Source organism: Homarus americanus, unplaced genomic scaffold (assembly GCF_018991925.1).
Source record: "Homarus americanus isolate GMGI-L3 unplaced genomic scaffold, GMGI_Hamer_2.0 scaffold34360, whole genome shotgun sequence".
Classification (NCBI taxonomy): domain Eukaryota; kingdom Metazoa; phylum Arthropoda; class Malacostraca; order Decapoda; family Nephropidae; genus Homarus; species Homarus americanus.
In genome coordinates, this window is record NW_024739403.1 from 128105 (window position 1) to 150604 (window position 22500).

Sequence of the window (22500 nt, forward strand, 5' to 3'; positions counted from 1 at the left end):
TCTATGCTAATCCTCTTCACCTAACTAGCGATAAGAGAAGATAGCTAGTTTACCCCACATAGTCTCGGGCCAATATGGAGGGAAACTGACTTTATACCTTTGGTTAAGTGGGTCAGTTTGGTGGAGCTTTTCCCCCCCCCATCACCTTTTGGAAGACGAATCAAATCTATATACCTGTTGAGAGAGAGAGAGAGAGAGAGAGAGAGAGAGAGAGAGAGAGAGAGAGAGAGAGAGAGAGAGAGAGAGAGAGAGAGAGAGAGAGAGAGAGAGAGAGAGAGAGAGAGAGAGAGAGAGAGAGAGAGAGAGAGAGCTTCAACACCCGGATTGGTTCGTTAAGATGTAAGAATGACACCATAGTGGATTGGTTACTTCACTCCAAAACAACAACACATACAACAAAATAATAACAAAAACAACAACAAACACAACAACAAACACAATAACAACAAATACAGCAACATCAACATTAATAAAACACCACGAAGAAAGAAATTTACACCGCGACTCTCCCTGGACTACAGTATGTCCACTACAGCACCTGACCCAATTAAACTAAGTTACATTCTGCACCGTCATCTTGTGTCCTAACTATGCTAAGTATAAACGAACCATCCGAGGAATATTAGGCACCTTCTCTGACCATCCTTTTACATACAAACCTTACATGTATGCATAGGTCATACATGTACGCATAGGTCATACATGTACACATAGGTCATACATGTACGCATAGGTCATACATGTACACATAGACAATACATTCAAATACAGACCATTCATTTAGAAATGTAGAGGAGGAGGTGTAGAGGGAAGGTGTAGAGGAGGAGAGGGTGTAGAAGGGACGTGTAGAGGGTGTAGAGCCTGAGGAGGAGAGGGTGTAGAAGGGAAGGTGTGGTATACCCTCAGGCAACTTCACCACTCGGGAACACTTGTTGCTCGCCACACCTTGACTACACAGTTCCCTTCCTCGCCACACTTGACTACACACCTCCCTTTCTCGCCACACACCTCCCCCTTCGCCACACCTTCACCATACCCTGAAGTCCCACACATTCCTAAGTTAAATCCCACCCCCCCTCCCCTCCCCCTCTCTCCCTCTCCCTCATCTGTCGCATCTCCCAGACCCACTCAAACACTGGCTGGCGACTTTACAATGGCGTCAAGTTTGCACCAAGACTCTACCATAAATAGATGTATTCTGTCATATCCAGTTTCGGGGAATAAATTTACACTTAACCCAACCTAACCTAACAGAATTTGAGCATCTGAAAAAAATAGTGAAGTTAGGAATCTCTTTACGTATGAATATTTCACTGGATTAAGAATTATGGGAAAGATAAGACGATGGGATAGTTAACTGGTGGGAGGGAAGGATATGGGGAGGGAGGTGTATGGGAAGGAGAGAGGGCAGACCAGCTGAAACTCGCCTGCCCTCACATACCAAATCGCCCACACACACACACATACCGCCAACACTCACCACCACCATCCCACTACCCCCACACACCTACCTACCACCATTCCCTCTACCACAACCACTCACAATAACACCCTCACCTACCACTACCACCAAATACACTACACTTCAAGTCACTTCAAGTCTAACGCCAATAGCATCCCTACCACAAATACCACCAAGATACGTCAAACCTTCCATCCCTACCACCACCTCCCACACCTACCATCACCACCCCCCCCCCTCACCATCAAGGAAGCCCCCTACCACCAGCACCTCACACGTGACGCTGCAACAATAGCATGCAATCCTTCCTAATAATATACACATCCACTACCCGCTCTCCAGGCAGCCGTCACCACTGTCACACCATCAGGGCGTCACCTTCAGGTCGCCGTTACCACCATCACCACCAAGACACAGTGACGGTGGACAGGCAGGACTATGTAACAAATTCGCCACTCAATCGTCACACATCTTTGAGTTAACTATATGAATCCCGTCGAGAAATTCTGTTTAGCACTGATGATTTGACCCCTCGAGGATGGTGGTGGTATTGTTGTATCACCCCACTAACACCTCCACCATCACCCCCTACCAACACCCCCCCCCACCATTATCACCCCACTAACACTTCCACCGTCACCCCCATCACCCCCTCCACCTACCACCGTCACAACAGGTAACACTAATCCCCAGCATTCAGGTGAGCACCGTACCTGGTCTGCCCCTCTACACCTGTCCACCACTTACACCGTCATTACTGAGTGGTTGATGGTGTACCTTCACATTCCTCTCTGGTCTACCACACTGCCTACCTTCCCTCGAGGGTGAAAAAGAACCGAATTACTGATATATATATATATATATAACGCAGTGAATGAACGTCACTCCGGGCGGGTATATGGGGAGAGATAAATAACATACAAAGACTGACTTATAGCGAGAGTTGACGCTGATGTTATAATGTATCACTGACAACTATGAGGTCTCCTATAGGTTGGCACTGCAGGTGATACGGTCCCCGCCGCTACACCACGGCCCGGGTCATAACTCTGCATAATAATGGCGGAAAACTCTGATTAGAGAACTCATATGATATCTTGTTATGATTCAGCTACATGACAATTTTGGTTTATGTCCATTGCAATTTATTCAAGTTAGTGTTAATGAAGACGCCCCCCTCACAGTCAGCAGCTATGAACCTAAAGGTGTAGATGACATAAGAGAAGGAAGATGGTGGGTGGTGTAACGTAATAACTTGCAAAATAAACAATAACAAAGCGATTAAATTTTGACTAAATGTTAATGATTTGTGTGACAGCAGTATCTCTCAGCTCTCGTCTCGTCTGCCACCTCACCCCCACCCCTGTATGTTCAACAGCTTCAGTTTCATACCAAGACTCAAGTTCGCACCATAAAGAGCCACACTGAAGGTAGAGGTGGATAATTATTCCTTTGACGTAGTTTCCATAAACAAATCATTGCAGGGTGGAAGGGAACGACAGGCGCTAGCGACTGCTTGTGCTGGCGCTGTTTTTCTTTTATGATATGGGTCTCGGTCCTAAATCCGGCTGGTGTGTGTGTGAGTGTTGGCTACAGAGGAAGGCACTTAATGTGGGCAGTGACCCGCTACCACCCCGTGGTGTCTGCCAGTAATGAATGGAGGTCAGACTGGGGGGCAACGTTGTGAGCTGACCCGGAAGTCTTGATCGATGATATCGTCAACCAATGACATCCGGTGATGTTTGAATCCACTTGGTGATGACATCAGGAAATGACGTCAGCTGTCACCACCAGCTGTAGGAACTCAGGAGCCACTTGTACACAGAAAGAAACGACTGTTGCTGTGTTGACGGCAGATGTGAGGCCCGTGGAGCAGAGACAGACGTCCTCCTGCTCACGTTGACGTGTTCCTCCCAACATCGACCTACAACGTCATAACACCACCCAGAAAGACAACGTCAAGTGAGGAGGCAGTGTACTGCCTTGTGTATAACTGGTGCGCTATGCTGTACAGACACACACAGGCTCGCACTACAGCCAGTAACACAGCGTCAACACCCGGGCACGGTGACGCGCCTGTAACCCCAGGCACCACGTAAATACACACAAGGAAGTTTGATAAATAAAAATCAACGGGGCCGGCGAATAGGAGGGTTATATGTGGCTCTAAAAATACTCTGAGATGTGGTGCGGGCAGCTGACGGACGGCCTCAGCTGGCGGTGTTACCTCCCTCACTCATACAGTGTTATGCCACCAGCTGTATCCTACATGAAGTAATTAATGGTGTGGCACAAGACTCAGTAAACGCTGTGTATAGTTGTGGCTCCTGGGACGCACAGCTGGCGACGTTTACTGCTGATGCAGGAGCATTATACTGTACACTAATTTGTTTCTCGAGTAAAACTGAATAAATTTACAATGATCACAAGTGTAAAGGTGCACAGTGCACTTGTACACATCCGGCTGCATGATAACACCACCAATTCATACACATGAACAACATACAGGTGCACATGTACTTATACACCTGCACTAGACTGCACACCCGCCAGCGTCAACGTCTCGCCCAGATGATCTAAAGGGTAGAGACGCACTCAGACACGCACTCCTCATCCAGATAGCAGGTTGAAGCTAACGCCAACTTTCCTTAACTTTCTTAGGTCTATTTCCACACTGACGCCATTACTAGGGTGCCAATGTTAGTGCCAGTGACGTCACGGCACTCAGTAACCCCAGGCGCCATAATGGTGTCACGCGATGCTTGTTGTTGTTGTAGCTAAAAGTGTAGTTGTTGTATTAAAGTCTCATTTGTTGTTCTTGTTGATGATGGTGAGGGTGAGGGTTGCAAGGTGATGGTGAGGGTTGCAAGGTGATGGTGAGGGTTGCAAGGTGATGGTGAGGGTTGAAAGGTAATGGTGGGGAGGGAGAGTCAACATCACCAGGTAGGTGTCAACACTCGGGTAAACATCCGGGCAGGACGGTCAAGGACAAACAATTCCTCGTGACGTAATGGAGTGTGGCAGGAGGGCGACCATAGCTGGGGGGGGGGACTTGTGTAGGGGTGATGGTCGTCGTAGAGAGATGGTGTATGGAAAGGAGATAGAAAGCAGTAGTGGAAGGGGGCATGTGGAAGGGAGATAGTGTAGTAGTGGAGAGAAGATACTAATGATGGAAGAGGTAGTGTAAACTGGAGAGGAAGTGGAGGAAGGTACGAGGAGGAGGAGGAGAAGATGCTAGGTGACAGAGTAGTGTGAACGGAGGTATACAGGTGTGGGAGTTAGTGGGGGCGAGGATGGATGTGTGTGTCGGCCCGTGGTGTTGACACAGTGTGGCCGGGGTGACCAGGAGGAGAGGCAGGTGAGGGAGACTGATAGCCAGAAAAAAAAGAGTAAATAAAGAGTGGCACACACACACACACGCACACACACACACACACGCACACACACACACACACACACACACACACACACACACACACACACACACACACACACACACACACACACACACACACACACTTCCCTCAGCCTTCATGGGTAAGGACGTGTGTAGTCGGCGCTGCCCGCTAACGCGGCCGTGGTCTCTTGATCATGGAGACAGCTGCCAGCCCGGTCTGTCGGGTCTTCCCCTCCCCCATCTCCGCCTTCCCATCTGGATTTATCAACAACCTCACACCAACAGTACAGTGCAAAGATTGACGATCAACCCACAAGTGATATACAAAAGTGGCAATTTCAACTCGAAGGAAAAGCACAAAAACACAGCAATACTGATTGTGGCTGGATCTGACCTAACCTGACCTGACCTCACGGCTTCACCTGACCTAACCTGAAGGATGGATCACACCTGCATTGCCCCAAGCTACTGTCCTGGCCACACACCTGCCCAACCGCATCCAGCCCATACGAGCACGAACTGATTGCTACAAGAACAGCCCAGTCCCAACCATTGTAAAAATTATCAACACCTAATTATTATATATCTTATTTGTATCACTTATATTACGTGTACATCAATTGTAAATCAAGAGACCCATTCCCCGATTATGTAATTGTATATTTTCAGCCTTCCGGCTGCCATGCTCTTTCAATAAACCGTTAATTATTATTATTATTATTATTACACACACACACACACACACACACACACACACACACACACACACACACACACACACACACACACAAGGCCTAAACACGAAGAAAAAATATCAGGGTCGCCCAAACAAACAGACAGGTGAGGAAGATAGACAGAAGAATGCGGAAGAGACAATTTGAGAAAGAGAGGAATGTTTGAAGAAGAAATAAGAAAGGTGTAAGGAGGAACAACTGAGGGGAAGTGATAACACCAGCCGGCCTCCAGACCCTACAGTCATCGTTACCACTCTGGGTCATTAGCACTGGAACCAGCAGGACAGGGGCCCACCTAATCCTGATGAGTGGGGTAAGTTAGACTAGATTGGGGCTAATTAGGTTAGGTTAGGTTAGGACTGAGGCACATTTGGCCAGACAAAATAAGCCCACCTGGACAGATCCTCTAAACATGAGCAAGACGCCGCCATCGCCTCGTGACGTCACAGACGACACATTCTGCCAAAACATTATTCAAAATTCAATTACCGACTTAACGCCTCGACTAAGACTCGTCCTACATAAACAAGGTCGCCGTGTGGCTATTTGTAGACCCGACACTCGTTAATAAAACTCCGGCAACTGATTAACTCGTGTAAGGACGCCCAGGAGACTTGTTTACCCGAGTCTTTTGATACAAGAGACGAGTCGTCGTGTGTGTGTGTGTGTGTGTGTGAGGCGTCGTTCTGGGGAATTACTTTTTAATCACATTACACAAACTAATCTTGGCCTCACACCAACACGGAGTTTCTTCTTCCTTGTGTCGTCCACCGCCGCTGTATTTACTAACTCCCTCGTCCGCCCTCCAGTGTGGCTAGTACTGCACCAACACAAACCGTGAAGGTATGTATAAGGCTTCTTGGTGACCAAGAACCGTGAACCAGTCTCTCTCTCTCTCAGTACCATGACACCGCTGCTACACACGCCTCAGTGTACCCAACAGTGTCCCCGGGGTCACATACTACGACGTGCACACAAAATTGTCAAGACGCAGCGTGATGCTCTGACTGGTGTATGTTGCTCCCGCCATAAAAGAGCGCCACTGCTGGCAGAATGCGGACGAGCGTTTATCTGGCGAAGGTTCCATAATCGTAAACACTAAGGGTTGGAGAGGGAAGCTTGGCGCTGTTTTTACGGTCCGGACCCGAGAGCCTTCACCTCGTGGACTTGTTCCTGGGTCGTCTGCTCAAAACACCTTAATGATACGACTTATTCTAACCCCTTTAGTATGATGCCAACCCGCTTAGTACAGTGAATCAACTCACTAAGAACTACAGTGTCTTAACTGTACCCTTTGGATATAATGACTTAAACATTCAACGACTTAATCATATGACAGCGGTTACATACTCCCTTGAGCACAATGACACTGTACTTGTGGGTTAAGTCTTTGTACTGAGAAGGTTAGTGGAATATGGTGTGGTGGTATACTAGTCGGTGGTATTTGCCCTATCACCGGCCCAGCGACCCTCCAACACACTAGGGGCACCACACAGTGCGCCCGCTGCTGTAGATGTAGTGATACTAAATGACAGTACTATGAGAGCCTGACACCTGGCAAATTACACTGAGGGAGATACACCTACCTGACACCATTGTGAGCGTCGACTCCTGCCAGGGACAATCTACACTTACCTATACCCTTCACCCACACCTACACTCTCCTACACTGTTCACTCACTCCCCAACCTACACACACACACACTCTCGCTCTTGCTCTCTCTCTCTGACGGTGACACAAGACAATGCTATACTACTTACCACCCACCAGGTAGATAAGGTCAACCAGCCCACACACCAACATCTGGGATTCAGCCTTAATTAATGAGATTCTGGACGGGAGCGGTGGTGGGGTTACCCCTCTGTTTCCCCTCACCGTCCACATTACCTCCCCTCTGCTGCCAGCACTCTCACACTCACCTGTGGAGGAGACATCTTATTAGTAGACGTAATAAAGGTAATGGTAATATAAATACATAAAATACTTAAGAGAGACATCGAACTTAAATATAAAGTCTTAATATACAAAAAACACGAGAAATGTAGAGAAAAAGGAGAAAATGTGAAATAAATGAAAATAGAGACAAGAGAAAATAACAATCTATATATACAGTACAGTAGACTAGATAAACAACACTCGTGAAGTATACTGTACAGTGTCTCGTGAAGTATACTGTACAGTGTCTCGTGAAGTATACTGTACAGTGTCTCGTGAAGTATACTGTACAGTGTCTCGTGAAGTATACTGTACAGTGTCTCGTGAAGTATACTGTACAGTGTCTCGTGAAGTATACTGTACAGTGTCTCGTGAAGTATACTGTACAGTGTCTCGTGAAGTATACTGTACAGTGTCTCGTGAAGTATACTGTACAGTGTCTCGTGAAGTATACTGTACAGTGTCTCGTGAAGTGTACTGCACAGTGTCTCGTGAAGTATACTGTACAGTGTCTCGTGAAGTGTACTGCACAGTGTCTCGTGAAGTATACTGTACAGTGTCTCGTGAAGTATACTGCACAGTGTCTCGTGAAGTATACTGTACAGTGTCTCGTGAAGTATACTGCACAGTGTCTCGTGAAGTATACTGTACAGTGTCTCGTGAAGTATACTGCACAGTGTCTCGTGAAGTATACTGCACAGTGTCTCGTGAAGTATACTGCACAGTGTCTCGTGAAGTATACTGGCATTAGTGTCTCGTGAAGTATACTGCATTGTGTGTCTCCTGTGGAAGTATACTGCATTGAAAGTGTCTCGTGAAGTATACTGCACAGCAAGTGCCCCGTGAAGTATACTTCTGCACAGTGTCTCGTGAAGCATACTGTACAGTGTGAAGATACTGCACAGTGTCTCGTGAAGTATACTGTACAGTGTCTCGTGAAGAATACTGCACAGTGTCTCGTGAAGTATACTGTACAGTGTCTCGTGAAGTATACTGCACAGTGTCTCGTGAAGTATACTGTACAGTGTCTCGTGAAGTATACTGCACAGTGTCTCGTGAAGTATACTGTACAGTGTCTCGTGAAGTATACTGTACAGTGTCTCGTGAAGTATACTGTACAGTGTCTCGTGAAGTATACTGTACAGTGTCTCGTGAGTGTATACTGTACAGTGTCTCGTGAAGTATACTGTACAGTGTCTCGTGAAGTATACTGTACAGTGTCTCGTGAAGTATACTGTACAGTGTCTCGTGAAGTATACTGTACAGTGTCTCGTGAAGTATACTGTACAGTGTCTCGTGAAGTATACTGTACAGTGTCTCGTGAAGTATACTGTACAGTGTCTCGTGAAGTATACTGTACAGTGTCTCGTGAAGTATACTGTACAGTGTCTCGTGAAGTATACTGTACAGTGTCTCGTGAAGTATACTGTACAGTGTCTCGTGAAGTATACTGTACACGCTATACTATTAACTTATTCCAGCAGCATCTCATTGGTACATCAGGTGGCCGTCTGTCAGGGTTGTCGGCTCTTTTGGCAGCTTAACTCCCTGCCTTATGATGATTATACACACAGCTGGGTCAACACGAGTCTACCTTGACGACCAACCACAACACACCCGGCCATACAGTGTTCTTATTCCTCTAGTGTGAGTACAGTAAACAAATATCACTATAGAGTTAATTGTAAACGACTAACTGGGTCAAAAACGATGAATAATATAATTTCCGGCAGCGTGTTGCATAATGGTTGATGTTCACAGTGAGCCGAGCTTTGTGTAACACTGACTTCCTCACATCAGCTGATGCCGACCTACTAAACACTGTGATACAGTGAATGCGTTTATCCCTCTAAAAATATGTTGAATTAAGCAGCTCATATACTGTATAATGCACAAAAATAGTGTGGTCACTACTGTAGGAGATACAGTAAACACTGGTTAAAGGTAGAGGATACACAGCGTCTTGACCAATAACGTGACGTGACCAGAGCAGAATAATGTGTATCTCTGTGGGGAGTGGTTTACACCCACGATGTGCGGCCAGTTGTGGGAGAAGTGTGCCATGAATGTTGGGGACCTCAGCGAGGATGGTATTGAGCGGGGAGTTGCAGAGTAGGTCAGCAGGACCCGGGTGAGGGAGGGTGTAGGTGGTGGCGTGGACGTGTCGGGAACAAGGTGTCGTTGTAGTGGTGGAGGCTGCTGCCACTCCTCCACCAGGGAGAGAGAGTCACGCCACTTGCCGGATACTTTACAGCCAACCTCCTGTGTAAAGAGTCAACCTCGAGGAGTCTCTTAGCCGTATCTGCTACACGAGGACAGTGACCTACTGGACAGGACCTGCAGCGTGTACCCAGTCAGCTCCAATCACAACAAACTAAACTTTCCTCTGGCCTCTGCACACTGACGACATCAGGCTCACACGTGCAACAAGAACTGCTTTATCAGTGAAGATGTAGCAATGTAATTACTCTTATAAGATTCTATTGTCTGGTCTACCTGTTACCGTGAGTCCCTGCAGGAGGCCGCGTCAGCCACGGGGTACATGTGTACTACCTACAGGTGGCTCTGGTCTGACGATCGTCCATGTAAGGACACTAGAGGGGGATGTGGCCTTCGTGAATATATGTGGCTACACTTGGAGGGTGTGGTACTTGTTCGTACACTTGAAGGGTGTGGTACTTGTTGGTACACTTGAGGGGGGGTGTGGTCGACCAGGGTGTGGACCAGACATTAAAATGGAGGCGTCAACACGGGCAGCAGCTGGGACACATCCTCAGTAGTCCCGTCACGGGGATACTAACACGGAATGTGGGTCATCTGGGAGGCCACGGCTTTGTGTGTGTGTGTGTGTGTGTGTGTGTGTGTGTGTGTGTGTGTGTGTTTTATGGAGGGGGAGAGAACGATGTTGGGAAAACAATAACAACCAAGATTAAGGAATTAAAAGCAATGAAAAGAGCGGGGAGGACCTGGCCATGATGTAACCAGATGGCACTAATGTCTACGGTGGTGATGTGACGTCAGGACTAACATGCCTGTCATGGGTTGCGCTGGGCCTCCCACACAACCCATCCCAAATGTTTGTTTAGGTAGAGATAAGGTAACCGGCCAGCCGATAGGGGTCATCTCACGCCTCAAAACCACATTTTAGCCAGTGGGCTTTAGACCTTGGGTTATAGAAGACCTCCTGCTCCGCGGATTTAGAACAGGGGCCATACAGTCCTACCAGTGCTACGAGTCTGTGTGTGCAAATCCCCGAGATTGTTGTTAAGTCCAGCGACAAGTTAACACATCCTGTAAAGGAAGTGATCAATGGTGAGGGCCTGTTTGCTACAAGAGCACTCCAGGCCGGCCTAATAGATCTAACGATTTAATTCTCCAGGTTGACAAACTCTCCCTTATAACTTACGGTACTGTGGCGTGAATGTGAGTGACTGACCTATCCATGCAAATTATAAGTCCAGTGTATGGAATTGTGCCAAATAAACGCAAGTGCAATCATCTGCCCGTATCTGTGATCCCTCTATTATTATTATTACCAAAGGTAATGACTGATTGGTTATGACAAAGTATAACCAATAACTTAGATGGATGTTGGAAATTAATGGAATTCATTAAATCATCATTTATCAAGTACACAACGCATTGAATGCCGGAAGCAGTGAAATTCTACATAGTGATACACCATAATCTCCTGGGTGAGTAACCAGTGTGAAGGTATCTGAGTTCTACGGTAAGAAAACCACTTTCCTGCATTTAAAACGTAACAATGCCGTTTATCTATAGTAGCGCCACGACTTACCATCTCCACCTGGAGGCCAAAGGGATATATTTCAATCACCCGGCTGGCAGTGGGTGTATCCGTATTGGTATTAACAGAGCAATTCTTAAAAAAAATAGTTTACCTATTTTTATGACATTTAACAGGTGAGTTGAATATTGGCGGGGGACAAGTTCATCCCATCCTGGAGACAATAGGTCAGAGGTAAAGGTTAAAGTTCCAGGCAACGTTGTTTACTTGTTACATATTCTCATGGTTGTGCTTTAAATGATGGCGGGGCAGAGATGAACACTTTAATGGCTGTGTTGTGGATGGCACGACCTGTACACACGGTGGCTACGGTACACTGATGACGCTGCTTATATCCATAGACACACCTACTGTAGACATCTTCACTTTCCCAGTCACTGTGAAGGGGAATATATACGACCAAGGGGAGGCGTGGAGGGGAGAGGCACAAAGACGTAGTGGTGTGGAGAGTTGTGGTGGAGGGGTAGTGGTGGAGGGGTAGTGGTGGTGGGCTGTGGATGGTAAGACTATTTTGGTGGTGGGTCTCGTCTGGTCCAGGTAACATGCTCCAGGGGCCCTCTTACGCCCTAGTCAGTGTCTCGTGACATCTTACAAGATGACTACTGAAGAATTCGTACACGACCGTGCACCTCACACACACGCACGTAACATATTAAGAAGACGGAAAACAGAACACAAAAATATAATCGTAGACACTGCATGTGAAACACTTTATTGCAATGTCATGGGGATGAATCACATATGGAAGTGATCAGAGAAAATAAAACCACCAATAAATAACAAACTTTGACCGAGAGGAAAGGCTACACAACAAGTTCTTCACGTCGTAGGCGAGAGGACACACCTTTACCCATAATCCTCGAACATTCCAGGTTTTGTTTTTTACCCAAACTGGAGATAAGAATAAGCACCATGTCCAAGCGGTGTTTTCAGACAGCCTCCACCCCCATTAGGACATCCCAGCTTTGCAGTGTATCGAGCGTGAATGAGTTAAAATCTTTGTCACATATTTGGCCGGGTAAAGGGATCACCTGAAGATTAGATACCCCAGCTTACTTGGCATGATGAATAAATACCCTAGTACTACCTGGAGGGGTGAGGTTAGGTTAGGTCAGGTGAAGTTATGATACGTCAAATCAGGTCAGGTTAGAACAAGTCAAATTAGGTTAGGTTAAGTTAGGCTACCTCTAAAGTGTTTAATCATCACCTGGAATAAACTGGGGTGTCTAATCTTCAGTGGATCCGGAAAAAAAATATATATTATCGTAAGAACATTTGAGAATCCTGGCGGCGGATGTTACATGAGACAACACAGTAACTCGGCCACGTTCATTTAGGAAAGTGCATATTACGGCTTTATTTACACTTGAGCAGCGTTACCACAGGCCATTCTACGTCTTACAGCACAACTATGTCTTAAATTACCGAGGAAGTTCTAACAATGGGAGTGACGAAGGTAATAATAGTAGTAGTAGTAATAGTAATAGTAATAATAATAATAATAATAATAATAATAATAATAATAATAATAATAATAATAACAGCAACATAAAAATTAACAGTAAAAATAATAATAATAATAATAACAATACTACTACTACTACTACTACTAATAATAATAATAATAATATATTTCTGGTCAACACCATCATCACACAGTAAGCTATCAGGTGAGGGCAGGAGCTGATACAAGGAGACTCCCATCGTCCTTGTCAACACGACTTGTGTATCTTTAAACCTTTTTCCCTTCATTTTAATACAAATTCTTGCTAGGAGATAATGGTACTTCCAAAAGTTTAACACGTCATCCTTTACAGTACAAGTGGATAACGATGTGTTCCGGCAAACTACTAAAATATATGTATATACTGTATATAAAATCTGGAGAACAAAAATGAGTGCTTCATAAGTCGTGTAACATTAAGAGAGAAATGGTGGAGGTTCTCGAGATTTTGTCTTCGTTCTTTACAGCCGTTATGTAAAGAACAGAACATACTGATGAATGTTCACACTAGACTCTTCACAAAATAAAATTCAATTTTCTTTGTCAAATATGTCAAAGGTGGCACATGTAGCGCGGCATGTTTGATGTTATTACCTGGCTCTAGTAAATACTGCTATAAAAGAAAACGAGGAAAAATATAATACTCAAAGCAGTAACTATGATAAATGATATTGGTGTAGCGGCAGTGTTGCCACCACACTGTCACGAGTGCATGAAGTAGTGGTACTATTACTACACATGGGGGAGACGGGGGCAGTGTTGCCACCCCGACACCGTGTTAAAGGCATATTCAATGTTGCCACCACAACTCAGTGCTATCACATCACAGTGTTACCAGCGCAAACGAGTTGAAAGCACTACAGTGTTACCATGACAATACTGTAATTTAAATAGCACAATCAAGTCTTACCAACAGTGTAAAATGTTTCCTACACAAAATTATTACAAACCCATCAGTGTTACCAGCACAGTGAAGCACAGAAGTCACCGTTAGTTCAGTGTTACAATAGAGCACAGTGTTGCCAGCATAAATCAGCGTTACCAAGGTCAGACAGTTACCAAACAATAGACTCGGCCAGTGAAGTACTATACAAGGTCACAAAAAACTACAATCTTCCTCCTGTGACTCGCTAGCGCCGCCGGACAGGTAATGACGGGCTGACCAGGAAACACCGAATCATCCCTCTGTATCCGGCCTGTTTATCTTGCTGATGCCTACGTATCCGGCAGCATCAGGATTTTCCTTATGTCTAGGTATGACTTCCATATTCTGACCCTGGACAAATATCCGGCTTCTAATTCAGTATCATCCTCCTTACCCAATATCCGGCTCCCACCTAAGCAACCGGCTCTTAACCTATTGAGTATATCATGACTAAACTGCTGTCATAGTCAAGGAAATCGATGACTCTAGTAAAAGCTATTTCTTGTGAGGCTCCTGGGGGAAAGGGTGGGTGTTAGAGGGTGGGTGTTAGAGGGTGGGTGTTAGAGGGTGGGTGTTAGAGGGTGGGGGTTAAGGGGTGGGTGCTAAGGGATGAGTGGAAGGGTGTGGATGTTAGGGAATGGGGGAAGGGTGGATGTTAGAGGGTGGGTGCTAGGGGATGAGGGGGAGGGTGTGGATGTTAGGGAATGGGGAAGGTGGGTGTTAGAGGGTGGGTGTTAGAGGGTGGGTGTTAGAGGGTGGGTGTTAGAGGGTGGGGGTTAAGGGGTGGGTGCTAAGGGATGAGTGGAAGGGTGTGGATGTTAGGGAATGGGTGTTAGAGGGTAGAGAACCACATTACCCCCCAACACACACACACAAGAAAACCATCATCACCGACAAACCGAATACAATAAATGACAGGAAAAACACCACAAACCTCCCACACTCAGGAATATTACACCATGGCTGCCTCACTCGCCTATATCAGAAAATAACTGCAATTTATTTTTCTAATTTAACTTTGTTGCATTCTCCTTAAAGTAACAAAAAAAAAATCAAGATGGATATTAAAACCAAAACAATAACAGCGCCCAATGACACACCTCTTACCGGTGATAATCATTGACTATATTATATCAAGACGGGAAATATTGGACGTGAAAATATATGTGGTGAAAATTTCCTTGACGTGTTGAGGAAGAATATGTGAGACGAATAGAGTGAATCAATACGTTCAAGATATCCTGTAGAGGGGCAGGGGGAGGGGGAGGAGGGAGGAGAGGAGGGGGAGGAGGGTGAGGAGGGAAGAAGGGAGGAGGGGGGGAGGAGGGAGAGGGGAAGGGGGAGGAGGTAGGGAGGAGGGGAAGAAGGGAGGGGGGAGAAGGGAGGAGGAGGGGAGGAGAAGAAGGGGAGGAGGAGAGGGGGAGGAGGGGGAAGAGGGGAGGAGGAAGGGGGAGGAGGGGGAAGAAGGGGAGGAGGGGGAAGGGGGAGGGAGGGAGAAGGGGAGGAGGGAGAAGGGGAGGAGGGAGGAGGGAGGGTGAGGAGGGAAGAAGGGCAGGAGGAGAGGTGAGGAGGGGGAAGAAGGGCAGGAGGGAGAAGGGGGAGGAGGGGGATATGAGGGTAGAGAGGAGGAGGGACCAGTTCAGCACCACCCCCCCAGCGACATAAGAACTAATAATCTCACATCTCTTTTCCTACTTTAGACTCCGGGTCTTAATAACAATCTGATCTGGAGTTTCCGGCTCTCACTTCAGCAATCTGGCCCGGCCTCCTCTTCCGGCACCACCGACAACATATCACTTCCTTTTCCTGTATCAACCAGCGACGCCCCGAGACCCAGCAGGTAGTGGAGTGACTGAACTACACCTGCTCATTCAGTAATAATAATACGACTAATAATAATAATAATAACAGTAATAATAATAATACGACTAATAATAATAATAATAACAGTAATAATAATAATAACAGTAATAATAATAATACGACTAATACTAATAATAATAATAATAACAGTAATAATAATAATAGTGACAACAACAACAGCTATCACAAGGGCCAAGGGTTTCATCATTCATAACAGATCGTGATGAGCAAGACAATAACAAGGGCTGGTTGATGGAGCCACAAGATATATAATATAAACAATCTGAAGTTGTCAAGTCATCCACAAACATCACGTGAACATAAGAAAAAAACATGCCTGCAGATCGTGATATAAGACCAGTGTGGGATATACATTTGTGTTGTATAAGAGTGAGGTGTATTTGTTAATTGTTAATAGTACATGCTTAGTGTATGATGTAATTAATAAATAGAGTGCAGTAATACATTAAACTATTGTGTAAGGTATATTCTGCGTCCTCAGCACTGCTTTAAACGTATAAATTATGCATCCCGTTGTGAGGGGACGAGTGATGATGACGAGGATATTCTTGCCAGTACACAGCTCCCCCCACCCCTCCCACAACACGGTCATGTAAGTCAACACGACGCGATAATAACAGAAACAGTTGGTCAATGAAATCATCTGAGATCTCACTGTGATACATCATCAGCTTTAATTTGTCTTGATCTGTTTGTCATCCTGTTCATTAACTCACGGATGCACACGCGGACGGACAGAAAATATGTGACTGTCCGCTTCCCGAGATAGTGGGGAAGGAAAAATACCTCTCACGGTACACAGTACTCCCATGGGTCGCCGTGTGTCTTCAGGTCGTCTGTGTCCGCCAGTGATAAACGCAGTAACTTGACCATAAGCAAAAGGTATTAATCAAACCTAATACATCACAACAAGATCGACAGTTCAGTAATCATATTTTTATGCTATTAACCTTGAGTATGATGACTTAGCCTATACGAATTTAATCCCTTCTGTACGACGTTTTAACCTTTTTTAACGATGAAAATATACTGGATAGTGCTACGTCTACAGTCCTCATAAGTTACAAAATATTATAGTTTACTATGATTTAACTGGCAACATTTTCTATCAACCATTTTCGTGTATCCGTTTTCTTCTTCTCTCAGTGGTGACTCACCTAGATGGAAAACTATGGCGATCACGGGAGATTTCCATACATTTACAATAAATAAATAAATAAATAAATAAATAAATATATATATATATATATATATATATATATATATATATATATATATATATATATATATATATATATATATATATATATATATATATATATAGCAATAAATATACGAGAAAAATAATATATACATTTAAATGACATATTCCTCTTCCAAGACAGCATACAGCTAAACACTATAAAAACATAACCTATATAATAATAATAATAATAATAATAATAATAATAATAATATAAGATTTTAACATCTTACTTGACTATCATCGGTTAAAATCAACTTACATTACTAACATTGTTTATATACCTACACTATACATATCCAACCAACATAATCTTGTATAACTTCAATGAATAAATGTCTATCTTTATCAAATCATTTACACGATCCCACATTTTAATCCACTCCATAACCTGTATATTTAATTCATTCTCCAATTAAATAAACAAACATATATAACTGAATCTATAATCTTCAATGGGATAACAACAAAAGGTACAGAATTAAAATATCAGGAGTTTTCTTGTTTTTCCATCGAGGGCGTTCAAAGGTCCAGCCTGGCCTCGGTACACCCTGAACCGGCAAAAGTCAGGCAGAAAATGCTTTAAACTTCACCAATGAAAAGCTTATTGACGACTGTTGCCGCTACGCATATCTTTAAGTTCTCCCTGGTGTGTATTTTCGTTATTATGAATCTATGTAATAAGAGATATATTTGTTAGGATTCTCTCGCTCTTGTTCATCCTCTCTCTCCCCCCTTTCATTTATTTCCCATCCTGTTCCTCTTTATTCCTCCTACCCCCTCCATTCCCTCCTCCTACCCCCTCCATTCCCTCCTCCTACCACCACCAGAAAAGTGTTCAATTTTCTGGTGGTCTGAGGTTGTCTGCGGTATGTAAACAACCCCAAGAGAAAAACACTTGGCCGAGGCAGACAACTGGTTCCTCGTGCTTGTATTACTGTGTGTGTGTGTGTGTGTGTGTGTGTGTGTGTGTGTGTGTGTGTGAACTTTCTCACACACACACAAGTAACTTACTCACGGAACCTAAAGTTAACCTAATCTAACCTAACTTTTAACCTAACCTAACCCAATACAACCTATTAGCCATAACTAACCTAACCCAGACTCAACCGACACCCTCATACGCGTGGATTTTTACTTCATTATCCCCACTCTAGTGTCACGTACTCACCCTGTTGGCACTATGGTCCTATTAGACGGATAGTGCCAATAATGTAAGTGTGGATTGTGAGGGGGGGATGGCGGGCGTTATACCTCGCTTGGATAAATGGATTTGTTTGTAATTTATGGAGGTGGATAAATGTATTTTTTTGGATAATATTAGCTGTTTACTTATTGCTGATTGGATAATGTTACTTAGGTGATGATGTTTGCTTCTTATTTTTGTTTTGTTTAAGTAGTTTTAAGGTGGTTAATCTTCAGGTGATATAAGCTTATGGTTAATCTTCAGGTGATATAAGCTTGGGGACTAAACTTCATGGGGGGGCGGGGGTGTGGTTAAGGGTCCTACTCCTCAGGTGGTGCCGTAAACCTCAAAAGAACACAGAGGTCAGCAGCCTCCACGTGACCGACACACTGCATTGTTAAAGGTGTTAAAATAATCTGAATTAGTCCCCCCCAAAAAACCTTAAATTTTAATGTCGAATAAAATAAAACCCGGTAATGAAAAATGAATAAGAGGCATTTGTGAGTGAACAACCGTTAGAAAATTAATAATACTTAGCTCGTGTAGAATATGTGTGTGTGTGTAATGACATGGTTAACAAAAGAGGTTTATGCGGTTAACCTCAAGCTGCGTCAGACCAGAGGACCTTACCATGCCAGCCCTCCTCCTTGTCGACACACACACACACACACACACACACACACTTTACTCAATTTTTTCACTTTAATCTTGCGTTACTATCACCAGCACTACACATTACAGAGATAAAACACGTGATAAGATGTCGCCAGGCCAGAGATAGCTCCGTGTCGCACCAACTGATGACGGGAAGTTGGTGAAGTTTGTGGGTTAATTTAGTGTGTTATGAACTGGCGCAGGAAACACACTGCCAACACGAGCCCCTTCCCTACCACCACCATCCCCTACCACCACCATCCACCACCACCATCTCCTACCACCACCACCACCACCATCCCTACCATCACCACCACCATCCCTTACCACCACCACCACCATCCCCTACCACCACCACCACCACCATCCCCTACCACCTCACCACCCACCCCCACCACCACCAGCTCACCACCATCCCTACTCATCACCACCATCCCCACACCACCACCACCACCATCCCTACCATCACCACCACCATCCCTTACCACCACCACCACCACCACCATCCCCTACCACCACCACCACCACCACCATCCCCTACCACCACCACCACCACCATCCCCTACCACCACCACCATCCCTTACCACCACCACCACCACCATCCCTTACCATCACCACCACCATCCCTACCACCACCACCACCACCACCACCAATCCCCTACCACCACCACCACCACCATCCCCTACCACCACCACCACCCCCACCACCACCACCCCACCACCACCACCACCCCTACTCACCATCACCACCACCATCCCTACCACCACCACCATCCCCTACCACCACCACCCACCACCATCCCTTACCACCACCACCACCATCCCTTACCACCACCACCATCCCCTACCACCACCACCACCACCATCCCTTTACCACCACCACCACCACCATCATCCCTACCACCACCACCACCTCACCATCCCCTACCTCACCTCACCACCCACCCCTACCACCACCACCATCCCATCCCCTACCACCACCACCATCCCCTACCACCACCACCATCCCTACTACCACCATCCCCTACCACCACCACCACCACCATCCCCAACCACCACCACCATCCCCCTACCACCACCACCATCCCCTACCACCACCACCACCACCCATCCCCTACCACCACCACCATCCCCATCCCCTACCACCACCACCATCCCCTACCACCACCACCACCACCATCCCTACCACCACCACCAGAACTCGCCGTAATGAAAGTGGTGGGCTGTGTAGTTGATCTCACACGTCTGTAGCGTTATTCTATCTTCTTACTACAGAATATAAACTTGAACTAATTGATGCTGCCTTGAGAGGTTTAGTGTGTGGGTAAGAGAAAGACACTCTCTCCTCTCAACCACCTGCAAAGACGAAGGAGGAAGAGGGGAAGAAAGAAGAAGAAGGGGAGGAAAAGGAGAATATGCCATATCAAATAAGAAAATTGAATCTTCACGTCACAAGTTTCAATTTAATCTGATGAAAGGAAGGAGTTGCACAGAAGCGGAACAAGTGAGACGTGAGTGTGTGTGGGTAGCCTGTCATCACCTGTACGGCCTCCCCTCTTTCCTCACCTGTCATAATATTAATGGTGAGAAATTAAAAAAATCTCTCACCCCAGGAAAGTTTCCCATCGACAAGACTTTTATTTTATTTTGTTTAACTATTTCCAGGTCAGAGTTTGTTTACGTTTTATATTTTGTATTCAAACACCAGGTAAATATTATTCTTTTCGTTAATGAACCAATTAAAATTAGTGTGCGGAGGTCCCCCCCCGTGTGTGTGTGTGTGTGTGTGTGTTTACGCCCATGTGAAGCATCTCGTTAACTGGGGCTGACATTGAATATTTACTCCCTGATTTTTATGAGAATTATCTGTGAACACATCACTTCCTGGCTGGATGCTGCGTCAGTCAGCTCAATGCCTGTCTTCCCTGACTGGCGAAGTGATCGACTATATATGTTTTACCCGGTTGAGGGAGTTGTTAACCCCCCTCCTCCCCCCCAGACAGGACTGACGAAAATCAGAGCGAATAATGTTAAACTGACCGACTCACCAGAGACAATTTTCTCCTCATTATTTACTCAAACAAATTTTTCCTACACTATTCCTCCTCAAGACAGTCTAATCGTCCCCCTCCACCCTACGAACGTTCGCCAGTCTCCCTTCTTCCAGCAGTGGCGTTCTTCAGGCAGGAGTTTTAGTTAGTATAATAGAGGCAAGACAACGGTATTGTCCCTGAGTCTCGCCCCGCCACAGGCCACGGAGACAAAGCCATACCGCCGTCCTCACCACCACAATAGAGGAGACAGGAAATACTGTAGTGAGGGAATGTTAGCCTTCTTCTTCTCCTTCTCCCTCTCTACTCTCTCCCTCCTTCACTCAATTTCCCTTCATTCCTTCCTCCCTCCCTCACTCCACCACTTCCTCTTCTACCTCTCCTTCTGCCCTTTCACTTCTCCCTCATCCCTTCTGCCATCCCATCTACCTCCATTCCAACAACTTTAACCTCGTCTACCACAGTCTACCACACCACAGCGAGAACACATCGCCGCCAACACCCTCCTGACCGCCCCTCAGCTTCACCTTGTGTATAATTGACATGACCTCACCAGCTTGTGTTTATTCCACGACCCATCGCTCTTATCCCGCCACCCCTTCCAGTCATCACAGTCAGTCGTGTCAACTGACCTTGGCACCTTCTGTACGTCGTGTCTCTCCCCTCTCCCTCTCTCTCCTCCACAGCGCTTGAAAATGTCCTTAAGGTCAGGAGGTCACAGGGTCAAGGTCATGTAAGGTCATCCAGTGGTTTACCATAGTGAAATAAAAGAGTCAATACCGTCAGAACGAGCAATGAACTGTGCTTAACGTTCACCTTCGCCCCTCGAGGTCACCTTTATGGAAACTATGCCAGACGAACGTTCGCCTGCTATCTTCTGCCAACGGTGGCGCTACGTTACGGTTCTAGACTCTTTCTCTTACATGACATCGAGGCTACGTCACAGACCACACCTCTTGTCGTGAGGAGAGGAGTGAGGACGGGGGGGGAGGTGGAGGGGAGAGGGAGGGGAGAGGGAGGGGAGGTGGAGGGGAGAGGGAGGGAAGGCGAGGGAAGGGGAAAGAAGGGAGTGTAGGAAGAGAGAAGATGAGAAAGACAAATATAACTCCAATGGGGCAACAGGACTACAGACTCCTATCCTATATTACCCGCCTCTTGACTCCGAGTCCTCAACACCCGCAGGATACATTTGAGAAGGAACAAGGACCCAGGAGGCATAATCCTTTAAGTCCTAGTGAAGGGAATACACCTGGGAGAACACCTTAATCACCAGGTCTCCTCAGGGTCTGGTTCAATTAATTAAGTCAAGCTGGGTTCTGTCTATACCTTTTTGGTTTAACCTTACACGACCGATTCTATTAGACGCAGGTGGTTCTATTAGACACTACTGGTTCTACCCCTTAATACTAAACCTACAATCAGCTGAATAACCCCCCCCCCTCTCTCCTCCCTCTAGTGAACGGCTCCAGAACGTAAACAATGGAACGGGTCTTGAAGGAAGGAGGAAGGACAGGTGTGTGTGTGTGTGTTTTGAGTGACTGGGAGTGTTACAAGTATGGGTGAGTGTGTTGCAAGTATGAGTGAGTGTGTTGTGAGTGTTTCCTTGCGCCAACTGTACCAATTGCATTTTCCTCTCTGTGAAAACGCCCACCCGTGCCATACCCACCCTCACACCACTCCCTCTCACCCCGCCCACCCTCGACACCACTCCTCGC

The 22500-nt window shown here is 45.8% G+C and overlaps 2 protein-coding genes across 3 annotated transcripts in view; both read right to left on the bottom strand.

Annotated features, from left to right (window-relative positions):
* The window catches only part of LOC121874603 (zinc finger CCCH domain-containing protein 13-like), a 141912-nt gene that overhangs the window by 116449 nt on the left and 2963 nt on the right, over positions 1-22500 (bottom strand). The gene's annotated exons all lie outside the window — the stretch shown is intronic.
* LOC121874674 (serine/arginine repetitive matrix protein 2-like) overlaps positions 7347-22500 on the bottom strand; it is a 178602-nt gene continuing 163448 nt past the window's right edge. For both annotated transcript variants that reach the window (XM_042378908.1, XM_042378907.1), the window contains exon 4: positions 7347-7513. The gene's annotated coding sequence lies outside the window, so the exon portion shown is untranslated. The remainder of the gene's footprint in view (positions 7514-22500) is intronic.